This window comes from Saccopteryx leptura, unplaced genomic scaffold (assembly GCF_036850995.1).
Source record: "Saccopteryx leptura isolate mSacLep1 unplaced genomic scaffold, mSacLep1_pri_phased_curated manual_scaffold_21, whole genome shotgun sequence".
Classification (NCBI taxonomy): domain Eukaryota; kingdom Metazoa; phylum Chordata; class Mammalia; order Chiroptera; family Emballonuridae; genus Saccopteryx; species Saccopteryx leptura.
This window is the reverse complement of record NW_027095703.1, coordinates 488,639-501,617: the sequence shown is the minus strand read 5'-3', so window position 1 is coordinate 501,617 and position 12,979 is coordinate 488,639. Positions and strand designations below refer to the sequence as shown.

General features: G+C 42.4%; 2 long non-coding RNA genes across 3 annotated transcripts in view; both read right to left on the bottom strand.

Moving 5' to 3' along the window:
• The window catches only part of LOC136386919 (uncharacterized), a 150,646-nt gene that overhangs the window by 69,189 nt on the left and 68,478 nt on the right, over nucleotides 1–12,979 (bottom strand). The gene's annotated exons all lie outside the window — the stretch shown is intronic.
• Nucleotides 8,772–12,234, bottom strand: LOC136386920 (uncharacterized). Its single transcript, XR_010748054.1, has 3 exons — nucleotides 12,173–12,234; nucleotides 9,778–9,923; nucleotides 8,772–8,833 (listed from the first exon to the last, which is right to left on the bottom strand). It is a non-coding gene; the product is annotated as an uncharacterized lncRNA (long non-coding RNA).

The following is a 12,979-nucleotide window of genomic DNA, read 5'->3' as shown; positions in this document are numbered from 1 at the left end:
TTGGATTTTGTTTATATGAGTTCTTTCTCTTTTTTCCTTGGTAAGTCTTGTCAAGGGTTTGTCAATTTTGTTGATCTTTTCAAAGAACCAGCTCCTTGTTCTATTAATTTTTTCTATAGTTTCTCTGTTCTCTATTTCATTTATTTCTGCTCTGATTTTTATTATCTCTTTTCTTTGGCTGTTTTTGGGTTGTCTTTGTTCTTTTCCTAGTTCCTTTAGGTGTGAAGTTAAGTGGTTTACTTGGGCTCTCTCTTGTTTGTTCATATATGCCTGAAGTGATATGAACTTCCCTCTTATCACCGCTTTTGCTGCATCCCATAGATTCTGATATGTTCTATTGTCATTTTTGTTTGTCTGTATATATCTTTTAATCTCTGCACTTATTTCTTCTTTGACCCATTCATTTTTTAAAAATATGTTGTTTAGTTTACACATATTTGTGGGATTTTTTCCCTCTTTTTTGCAGTTGAATTCTAGTTTCAAGGCTTTATGATCAGAAAATATGCTTGGTACAACTTCAATTTTTCTGAATTTGCTGATATTGTTTTTGTGGCCCAACATATGGTCAATTCTTGAGAATTATCTATGTACACTGGAGAAAAATGTATACTCTGTCACTTTGGGATGAAATGTCCAATAGATGTCTATCATATTCATGTGCTCTAGTGTTTTGTTTAAGGCCACTATATCTTTGTTGATTCTCTGTTTGGATAACCAATGTAGAGCTGTCAGCGGTGTATTGAGGTGTCCAAGTATGATTGTATTTTTGTTAGTTTTTGTTTTGGTGCTCCTTGGTTTGGTGCATATATATTAAGAATTGTTATGCCTTCTTGATTCAGTGTCTCCTTAGCCATTATGAAATGGCCATTTTTGTCTCTAAGTACTTTTGCTGTCTTGTAGTCAGCATTATCAGATATGAGTATTGCTACGCCTGCTTTTTTTGGATGTTATTTGCTTTGAGTATTGTTTTCCAGCCTTTCACTTTGAATTTGTTTTTTTCCTTGTTGCTTAGATGAGTTTCTTGTAGACAGGATACAGTTGGATTTTCTTTTTTAATCCATTCTGCTACTCTTTTCCTTTTTATTGGTGAGTTTAATCCATTTACATTTAGAGTAATTATTGATTCTAGTGGTTTTCCTATAGCCATTTTATAGATTGCTTTCTGTTAGTTTTGTGTCCTGTTTGATCCTTCTCTTTTGTTTTTCTATCTTTTGTTTTTATTTGGTTGTATTTTATACATCTTTTCTCTGTTGCTATCTTTTTTAAATCATGTGCTTCTGTGGTCGTTTTTTCAAGTGTGGTTACCATTAAGTAATGAAAAGGTTTCCTATCCTGTTCATTGTAGTGCACTATCTTCTGAGTACTTTTGCACTCCATTGTCCTTTGCTACTATTAATCTCCATCCTCTCCTCCCCCCTTTCTTTTTGTTGTTGTCACAGTTTAAATTTGGTTTTATTGTGTTCTTCTTGGAGCTTTTACTTCTGGCTTTGCTTTTTTTGTTTTTTTTGTATCTGATTGGAGAACACCCTTTAGTAATTCTTGCAGTGAGGGTTTTCTGATGATAAATTCCCTAATCTTTTCTGTATATGTAAATGTTTTTATTTCTCCTTTGTATTTGAAGGATAGCTTTGATGGGTATAGTATTCATGGCTGAAAGTTCCTCTCTTTCAGGACTTTAAATATTGAGGTCAACTCTCTTCTAGCTTGTAGAGTTTCTGTTGAGAAATCTGATGATAATCTAATGGGCCTTCCTTTATATGTTGTATTCTTCTTTTCCCTGGCTGCCTTGAGAATTTTTTCTTTGTCGTTGGTTTGTGCCAATTTCATTATGATGTGCCTTGAAGTAGGTTTGTTGGGGTTAAGAAAACTCAGAGTTCTGTTTGCTTCTTGAATTTGAGGCTTTAGTTCTTTCCACAGGCTTGGGAAGTTCTCATCTATTATTTGTTTGAGTATGTTCTCCATTCCATTTTCTATCTCTTCTCCCTCTGATATACCTATTATTCTTATGTTATTCTTTTTGATGGAGTCAAACAATTCCTGTAGGGCTTTCTCATTTTTTAAAAAATTTTTGAGTCTTTTTCTTCTTCTCTCTATTGTGCCTCAAGTGCTTGTCTTCTATTTCACTAATCCTCCCTTCTATCTGGCCTGTTGTATTAGCTAAGCTTGTTACCTCGTTTTTCAGCTCGTGAATTGAGTTTTTCATCTCTGTTTGATTTGTTTTTATAGTTTCAATTTCCTTGGTAATATATTCTTTGTGTTTGTTGAGTTGTTTTCTGAGCTCCCTAAATTGCCTTTCTGTATTTTCTTGTATATCTCTGAGTATTTTTAGGATTTCTATTTTAAATTCTCTGTCATTTAACTCCAAGGTTTCCTATATCTTAAATTTTTTCTCTATAGATTTTTCCTCATCTATCTGTGCAACCTCTCTTTCTTTTGTATCCATGATATTTGATTTTCTCTTCCTTAATGGCATCTTCAGGTGTATTGCGGAACATCTGGAGGCTCCTAGGACAGATTTTTCTGTTTCTGGTTGAAGATTTTGTTGAGTTTTGGGGGAGATTTATTGGTATTGCTTCCTACCACGCCATTACTCTGACATCTCCTAAATTTTAAAACTCCTTTTTTTTTTATTTTATTTTTTGCATTTTTTCTGAAGCTGGAAACAGGGAGAGACATTCAGACAGACTCCCGCATGCACCCTACCAGGATCCACCTGGCACGCCCACCATGGGGCGACGCTCTGCCCATCCTGGGCATTGCCATGTTGTGACCAGAGCAACTCTAGCACCTGAGGCAGAGGCCACAGAGCCATCCCCAGTGCCCGGGCCATCTTTGCTCCAATGGAGCCTTGGCTGCGGGAGAGAAAGAGAGAGACAGAGAGGAAGGCACGGTGGAGGGGTGGAGAAGCAAATGGGTGCTTCTCCTGTGTGCCCTGGCCAGGAAAATTTTAAAACTCTTAACCTTTAATGGCAATTAAGTCAGATTAAAAAGAATCCTTAGTTTCTTTATATATTCACCATACGTAGACCAACCAGTTTCCTGTTTGTGGTTGATGCCTTCTATTTTTGGCAGTAGTGGGAGTCATCAGGATCATGGTATGTGGCTCCATCTCCATGGGATTCTGTTCTTGAGTGATGTAATGAATCTGCTGGAAGCACCTTTGGACAGTCCTTTGAACAGTTTTATGAATAACCTGTAAATCCTGCAAGTACTTAAGGAAGAGTGGTTATGTGTTTTTTTTTTATTTATTTATTTTACTATTTAATACATGCATTTTATTTGCCCTGAAACTTTTGGGTGCCTGTAGGCACAATGTAACTTCAAATTACCTTCTGATTAATATTGAGTTCTTTTTCTACTAGCTTTGAGAATGTGGACAGAAAAGTAGGTTCAATACTAGAATGGGCAAGGGAAACCTGGAAAGAACTATATATATCAATTTTCTAACAATTGTCAATTAATTTCTTAGTTTATTTCTAAATGTCTACCTGAGCAAATTTATTTCTTCCCTGTTTTTAAATCTTTTCTAATTGGTTTTGCATAAACCTTTGGCAATATGGGTCCCGAAACCCCACTGATTTTGGGCGGCATTTATTCATTTAAATTACTATATTTTGATTTTGAGGCAGACTGGAAGAATAGATAATTAACAATAAAATTCAATTAGCTAATGTTAAAAAATACTATAACAAACAACTTAATGCAGTAAATTGACTACAGCCTACTAGATTATTAAACAAAAATAAAATTTTGAATCCTAATACAACAGGATTCAAAATAAAACTTTTACAGTCACAAATGTTCTTAAATTGTTAATGTAATTTTACTAGGTCTATGTTGACATTCTTATTGCTTTATATTATTTGCCAATGTAGCTTAATTTCACTTTAGTCTGAGAAATGTCCTAAAGAATAGGAGTTACACATATTCAGGAAAAGTCCACAATGTATTGAAGTTGTGGTCACATTCTACACTTTGCAGCTAGAGTTTAAGTCCTAGTGATCGCTGCTTCTAGGTGGAATTAGAAGCAGATATCAGCCTACAATTGGCATGGGGCATTGAGACAGGAGGAATAAAGGTGACATTATATGTTAAATAAAGCAACAAAAATCAGACTGTCATTACCCTAAGTAAAGAGCTTCGAGGGATAAATAAAACTTAAATGTTCAGGCTAGGCATAATAAATGACCCTCGTATTTATAAGAAATGAGATCAGTTTAACCTGCTTCTTGGAAGAAATTCCCTTAGGCTTGTTAATGGCCTTCAGTGGCAGGTCCCAACGAGCTGGAAAAGGCCAGGTCACAGGTAGCTGGAAAGGGCTAGAAGAGATTGAATCCTCCCTCCATGAAGCAAGAGGTCAGCTGACCTTCTCATGTCCCTTTTCCTACAGCAAAGACATGTCCCCAGTGAAGCTGGGAAGTCTGGCTGTCCTCAGCTCAATGACCTTTCTTTTCACTCTTGACACAAGGCCCTGATGAAATCCTATGATGCCCTTTGGGGCACTGGAGCCTTTTAAAGTGTATATGCCAAGAACTGGTATTTTCCTGATCTTTTGGGGGCTCTACTTGCCTTTTCTGTTATCACTTTGGTCATTATAGACCTTAAAAGCCATGCTCAGAAGATCTCAATGAGGGGCTTCAGGGTCCTTATTTATTTATATAAACTTTTGGAAAAAGACCAAAGCAACGTTATTTGCTGGATTAATTCAAGAAAAATAGGTTTGGGTGTTTAGAATTCTAGAATCTTTTCACTGCTAAATAATTCAGTACATTAGCATTCAAAATAAATTTTAGCAAAAGCATGATAAAATAGATTTGCAAGAGTTCCAAAATACAACTTAGTATTAAATAATGTTGTTTCAAATTTATAATAAATTATTAACATTGTATAAAAGAAATTATTAACAATTCCTAATATTTAAACTAAGATTCCAGTATTACAGGGCTATAAAACAGCAAATAAAGAATTAACAGAAGGTCTTTAAAATCACACATACATTTTAACATGGAAAATATCAATACTTTTATACAATAAGGGATTTTGGTATAAACTACCCAGCTGGCAATGAGATATTAACTTTCCTTGACTTACAGTAATTTTCATCATGAGGGGTGGGGTGGATGCCTCAGGGAGAAGCAGATTCCAAGAACTGAGAGCTTGCTGTTTTACTTCCTTTTTTTCTTTTCCTTCTTTCCACAGCAGTGGGAAAATAATAAGTTACCACTCCTAACCCAGTGATCAAAAAACCTATTAGTTAATAGAGCCAATTACTAATAGTACAATAACTGAATTGCTTTTAAGAGCCAAACTTTAAGCTTAAACTATATATGTAGGCACCTTCCCTATTGAGGCATCAACCACACTTGGCACTTTGTTGGAGAGCTATACCTAAGAGGGCAAAAAAAGACTTTTGTGGCCAGCAAGCTCTTTGCAAATGGCAGCCTGCTGGCCAGACTTCTTAGGAGAGGGGAAAGGAAGAGACATTTGATGTGTGTGTCCCTCCTTGCACAACTTGAGGGTTGACTTGAACCTCAGCCTGGCCCAGTGGCGAGGCTATGGGTGCAGTCCCAAAGCAGCATTCTCTCAGGACTTCTGTTCCCTTCTCCTTTGTTGCCAAATTAGGGGCATGGTTGTCACCAGGGAGGTGGTGCGGATGGGCAGGCATTTGGACCTAGCACTTTCAAAAGCCAGGCTGACTTTTATTACCTCCCCCAACATCTGTTTAGCTTAATTTCTCAAAATAAAAGCAGCAAATAAAATATAATTTTTATAAATTTACCTTCCTAATAATGGTCTGCTTTTACGTTTCCAATCTGTCCCGTAATTTCCTGAAAATTTTTTTACACTTTTAACATGGCTAATGCAGCAGGTCTTCGCCATAAAAATCATGCCTCCCACACCAGATAAGAACTGTGCTACACGAAGGAACTGGGTAACAGTAGGGGAAACCTAGAGAGGACCCTACACCTGCTTTGGTCCCATGGGAGAGAGTCAGAATCATTCTCTCAGTGGTAGCCTTGTTCACTTTACTTTTATTTTCCCTTATATAATTTTCTATACATCAGTGGAAGGCAATAAGCCTAAATTCCAAACCCATGGAGGGCTTATTTTCCATTTTATTTCCTATAATCTTATTACTTATGTTCCCATTACTCCTTCTGGAGTTGTAATTTAATTTAAGAAACCACCAGTTAACTAGCAAGGTCCACACCTATGGTTTGCTAATTTTTAAATCCTTTTACCTGGTCTTGTTCTTTTTTTAAAAATATTTTTCTAAAGCAAAGTTCAAATTTCAATATTATTTCTGTATTTTTCAAATAGGTAAAACTTCTTTTGGTCAGTAGGTGGATATCTGAAATCAATTTCTATTTTGTACTTTAGTTATTTCATTCTTTCTCTGTTGCTCTTTCTCCCCTGCCCCGCACACAGCACGCTGAACCCTATCCTAGCCATGCATCTGGAAGTGGCGATGGGGCTTGCCTTTTGGTGCTCAGTCTTCTGCCTGATGTTTGCTTTCTGCTTGGAGGTGCCAGGGCCATAGTTTCCTCTTAATGGGGATGTGACACCAAGGATACGACTCTGATGACTTCTTTGCACAGAAAGACCTGACTGAAGTGGTGATAGAAGAGTCTTGAATTTCAGATACAAAAAAAGAATACATACACTGAGCCTCCTAGAATCATTTCATGCAGAAGCAACACAAAAAATTATATACCATCATGTCTACAAACACTGGTTTTTTCTAAAAACTGGTTCAAACTAACTAGTCACACCCCTACAATTACCCCCATTTCCACTCAAAATAAAAATTCCTGGCCCTGGCCGGTTGGCTCAGTGGTAGAGCGTCAGCCTGGTGTGCAGAAGTCCCGGGTTCGATTCCCAGCCAGGGCACACAGGAGAAGTGCCCATCTGCTTCTCCACCCCTCCCCCTCTCCTTCCTCTCCGTCTCTCTCTTCCCCTGCCGCAGCTGAGGCTCCATTGAAGCAAAGATGGCCCGGGTGCTGGGGATGGCTCCTTGGCCTCTGCCCCAAGTGCTGGAGTGGCTCTGGTCGCAACAGAGCGATGCCCCGGGGGGGCAGAGCATCGCCCCCTGATGGGCAGAGCATCGCCCCTGGTGGGCGTGCTGGGTGGATCCCGGTCGGGCTCATGCGGGAGTCTGTCTGACTGTCTCTCCCTGTTTCCAGCTTCAGAAAAATACAAAAAATAAAAATAAAAAATAAATAAATAAAAAATAAAAATTCCTGTCTTTTACTTTTCTTTGTTTGTCTGTTTTATTCCCTTTGTTCGGCCAAAACCTGATTGTCTAACAAGTATTTATTATGCTGAAGTAAACACACTTTGGCTGCTAAAATGACTGCTGTATTTTAAGGGCAACATGTATGGCCTGCTCTGTATCCTGTGTGCCAGTGCCATTGTACCTGGGACAGAAGAGGAACCTTGTAGGAGATAGCCTGAAAACTCTGTGTACCATGAGGGATGTGCCATCCTCCCATTGACCACAACGATGTGATTCTCCAGACAGCCACTCACTGGTTAAGCATCCTACTGATTTCTGTCCAATTTCTAGGGAAATTCCTAAAACAGATTGTGTGTTTCATTTTCTTTCCCATTCCTTAGGGGCAGAATTACAGAGAAAGAGAATTACAGAGAAACAGACTCGCACATAATCCCTGACTGATATCCAAATGGCAAGCCCCCTACTGGACAATGCTTTGCCTGTCCCTGGCCGCTGCTCTGCAGCTCAGCAACTGAGGTATTTCAATGCCTGAAGTGATGCCATGGAGACATAATTAGGCCTCAGAAACAAGTCCCTCCATCACGACTTGTAAGTCATCTGGAATGGCTGAGATAGAGGAAGTGGGGTTGAGACTAGAGAATTGAGAATAGGTCTCCAAAACCTAATGGGCACAACTCCTGTGCCTGCTGATCTTGAATCAAACCTTGGACTGCCACACGCCTGTGAACTCTCTACTCCTGAACCTATACACCGGGGCCTGTGTCTTTTTTTAGACTGGATGCTCAGCACGTTGAGAACCCCAAGTAAAGAACAGCTGCTGCTGTTCATGGTACGCTGCTACACAGCATCTCTGGAGACTGGCACACTCCCACTGGAGTATTTGTCAGATGGATGTAATGCCAGTGTGTTTTTTACGTATTTGGGCATTCAGCGGATAGAGGTCTGGTTGCAAAATCCTAATGCTTTCTAAGAAACAAGTCAGGTCCATGGTCTGAGAAGAGCAGCTCTGCATACCCTCACTGTGAGAATGAGTGTGTGTGTATTTGTTGTGTGAAAGTGTCAGGGAGGACTCTGGTTTTATAACATCTCCCTGGCTTTTTACGCCTCCAACAAGGACTTCCACACAATGCGGGATATTATAATTACCATGTTTCAATAAGTTGCAGCTCCTATCCCTACCTCCACTACGGGGCCAGCCTCTCCTGCCCTCCTACATGTGGATCTAAACCCAGCCCTAAGGGGTTGTTTCTCCCCGCTGAGAAGATGGAAGACATGTGGTCCAATTGTAAAATGTACCTTCACACTTCCACCCAGGTTTTTCCTGTTACTGTGGCTGCACACAAGGGAGGACGTCTTCTCTTGTGAACCCAGAGCTTAACATATACCTTTCTTCTATCTTACAAGCTCAAGCACCCAGGACATAAAATTCTCGGGTGGCCAACTGAAAACCTCTCAAAAACTTGCCCAAATCCTTACACACACAACACGCACACCCACAAGGTTGATTTGATTTATTTATTTTTTTTGTCTTGTTCTGGGATCTTCAATGTGCCCTTCTTGGAATGCTTCAGCACTGCTGACACCTTCATTCATTCCCTGTGTAGGAGGAAGACGGTTGCCTGAGAACACCATTTTATCTGAGCAAGGTTCTTACATGGACTGCTACTGAAATGCATGTAAAAAAAAATGATACCTAATACTCAGGGTATCCTCTGACAGCTAGGCTTGAACACAGCACAGTCACTGTCATATCTTCCTTGAAAGAAATTATTATGTTGTCTTTACGAACAACTCACTGCTGCTCTAAAAAGAATCTGCTTTCATTGGTATACCTGACAACACTTTAATTGCCTCCAAAACCTTTATCTCCTGCACATTGTTCTCAGGATAGCCATGGAAGGCTATGGAGATCCATAAGTACCTAAAACAAGACTGTGATGCTCCAGAGAGAATAGCAATGGCCTGCAGGGTTAACCTTCACATCACAATGCTGCAGGAAACTTTGTACACAGGATGTAAGGACGAACATAATTTCAGTCAATAGTGACGAGGTGACAAGCAGCCCTAAGGACATGTTGGTGTCCTGGTTGGGAGTTCAGACCCTAGGACTCAGTGAGGGAGTTTTATTGTGAGTCACTTTCTACAGGCTGACACCTTCAACTTCCTAAAGGTGCCCTAGCCACCACATGATTTCCACGACTGTTGTCCAGACTCACTGCGTAAGCCTAATACTTGTGAGACATGGTGGCACATGTGGCATTTTCCCCAAATTTAGTTTCTTTTTCCCCAAAAAGAAACATGCCAGCTACCTGAAAAAAACTGTTGTGGGCCCTTCGGGGTCTCCTCACCACTACTTTTCTCTGATCCCTGTCCTAGTGCTGTTGTCGTCTGGTAGTACCTCAGCGGATTTGGCCACAGGTCCTTACTGATTATCTGGTGAAGGACACAGGGAAGGTCAGGAGAGCCAGGGAACTGACTGCAATCCCATGCACACGCGGAACACACCAAGGTCTTCCCCAGTCTTGCCACTGAAGCCCCACCTGAGCAATCCAGCCAGATCCTGGCAGGTTGTTGTCAGACAACCAGTGGAAGAAGTTAAAACCACTGTTGTGGTGCCTGAGGAAGCAGATCTCTTGTGCATAATGCTCTTTCGACTCAATGGGTGTGGTGTGAAGGGCCTTGTTACCTGCAGGTGGACAAGGGGTGAGAAGGGACTTGGCACTTTTAATTGATTCACCACTAAGCTAAAACCAGCCCCTGTTGCTATGCCGGCCCCTGTTGCTATGCTGCGTGCCACCTCCCTAGCCAATAGCTAAATTGCCACATCTGCTTCTGTCCTATGCTTGCTCACTTAGGATATATAAGGGCCTGGCTGTAAGCTCCAGGTGCAGCTTCCGTTTGCAGCTCCTTGTGGGCACGGTGTCTCCGGACATCTCGGGAGTTCGCCCCTGCGCAGGTTAAACTGGCCAATAAAGTAACATCTAAACTCCTGAAAGTCTCCGGCATTTGTTCTCGTAGCCGGTGGATGCAACATTTTGGGGGCTCGCCCGGGATTCTCCCTCGGCAGAGTTTTGGGTCGGAGACCGGAAGGACAGCTCGAGCTGAGTAAGTATTCACGGAGGATCCTCATTTGGTTTGGATTTTGGGCTCCGGAGCACACAATCCTAAGGTGGGACACTGCCGGTTACCTACTCAGGGCTTTCAGAAGTGGGACGCCGCTCTCTGAAATTTGGATATTTGGATTTGTTAACTTTGGGAGTGACCGGTCACATTAGGAATCCGTTTTGCACTATGCTATGCTGCGTTTTGTCTGAGCTCAAATGACTGAGTTGAGTGTGAGAGAGACAAGTGTGTTCCTTGTGTTAATAGTGTGTGTTGCCTGTATCCTACCCTTTCTCATTATTCCTGAGTCATCACAGGAGTCTGTGCCAGGATCCCTGCTCGAGTGCCTGTTGAAGAATTTTTCTGATTTCCAGAAGAGGGCTCAGGGGTACGGAGGTCCGCAGCTGAGTCCAGGTTTCCTCCGGACCTTGAGCCAGCTGTAATGGCCTGCATTTAATGTAGGATGGCCCACAGAGGGCACTTTTGACCTTCCAACTTTGTTTGCTGTCAGAGCCATGGTCTATAAGGCTCCCCATCCAGACCAATACCTGTATATGGATGTGTGGGTAGATACAGCCATTTTTTTCTCCTCCTCCAGGAGGGCAACCATCTTGCCTCCTTATCCAGGAGAGCAGCCATTTTGCCTCTCCGGAAGGCACCGCTGGCACCAGATGCTGGCCCACGGGCACCTCCTCGCCTCATCTATGTGCCTTTTTCCATTAGTGATTTATACAATTGGAAACATCAGAATCCCCCATTTTCCCAGAAACCTCAAGGACTAATATCTCTCCTTGAGACCATTTTTAGGACCCATCAGCCCACATGGGATGATTGTCAGCAGATTTTACAAACCCTCTTCACTTCTGAAGAAAGGGACAGAATAATGAGAGAAGCTGCTAAGGCGGTATTAGGAGAAGAAAGGGAAACTTAGGAGGGAAGAAGGGAAATAGAAGATGTTCTCCCATCTCAACCTCCTACCTGAAACCCTAATACCACTGGGGGAAGGGACGCTCTCCTCCAGTATCGCCGGGCTCTGTTGAGGGGGCTCAAGGCAGCAGCTAGAAAGTCAACCAACTTTAGCAAGGTAAGTGAAGTCATCCAGGGAAGAGAGGAATCCCCAGCAGCCTTTCTAGAAAGACTCATAGAGGCTTATAGAGTATATACCCCTCTAGATCCTGAGGCAGAAGAGGAGAATAGTAAATATAGCCCTTGTGACTCAGGCCTCTTCAGACATTAGTAAAAAGCTTCAGAAGATAGAGGGATTTAAAGGAGAGAATAGAACAAGCTATTAGAGATAGCCCAGAAGGTGTATGTCAATAGGGATGATCCGGAGGTTGGCAGGGTGAAGGAAGTTGCCAAAATTCTGATTGCTGCCCAGAAACCTCCTCCCAAAGGTAAAGGGGGATAGCAAAAGGGCCAGGGATGGCGAATAGCAAAAGATCAATGTGCCTATTGTAAGGAGAAAGGGCAAGAGAGGAAAAGAGAAAGGAAAGAGAGTGTCCAAGGTTGAAGGCCAACAGCCAAGGGCCAAGACAGGGCCCAGAGGTCTTGCTCCAAACCTTAGACTGACGGGGCCAGGGCTCCATTCCCGCCAGCTCCCAGGAGCCCATGGTCACCTTAACAGTCGAAGGAAAACCAATAGACTTCCTAGTCGACATGGGAGCCACCTACTCAGTCCTAAAGAAACCACAGGGCCAGATGCAGAAGACAACTACTAAGATCATAGGGGCAACGGGCAAAGCAGAAGCCTACCCATGGGCCACCACAAGAATTACTGACTTAGGTCGAGGCACCATCACCCACTCTTTCCTAGTCATCCCAGACTGCCCTTACCCACTGCTTGGAAGGGAACTTATTGCAGAAACTTCAGGCCACCATAACCTTCCGACGGGAGGAAAGCCCTATGGGGAACAAAGAGGCAGAGGTCAGCATGGAAGTAACTGTCCCACTGTCTGAAGAACACTTACTTGCCACCGTCCTAGAAGGTAAGGAGGCCGAGGAAGGGGTTCCAGATGCCCTGCGTGCCTGAAATTTGGTACCTGAAATTTGGGCAGAAACCAAGCCCCTAGGTTTGGCCACACACCAACTGCCTGTCCTGGTGCAACTGCTTAGCACTGCTAGACCGGTTAGGATCAGGCAGTACCCGGTCCCAGCCCGAGCTAGACAGAGAATCACCTGGCACTTGCAACGCCTGCTGGAGGCAGGCATCCTTCGAAGGTGCCAGTCAGCCTGGAACACCCCGCTGCTTCCCGTCCAAATCCGGGGAGCCAAGACTACCATCCGGTCCAGGACTTGCGGGAGGTGAATGCACAGGTAGAGACTATTCATCCCACGGTGCCCAATCCATATACCTTACTAAGCTCATTGCCCCCAACCCATACCTATTATTCTGTCCTGGATTTGAAGGATGCGTTCTTTTGTATTCCCCTGGCACCTCAGAGCCAAGGGATCGTTGCCTTTGAATGGAATGACCCAGATAATGGACTGGTGGGGCAGTTCACTTGGACCAGACTACCACAGGGTTTAAGATTTCCCCCACCATTTTTAATGAAGCCCTCAGCAAAGATCTACAGGCTTTCTGCTCCTCCCATCTATTGATCGTACTGCTCCAGTATGTGGATGACATCCTCATAGCTGCCA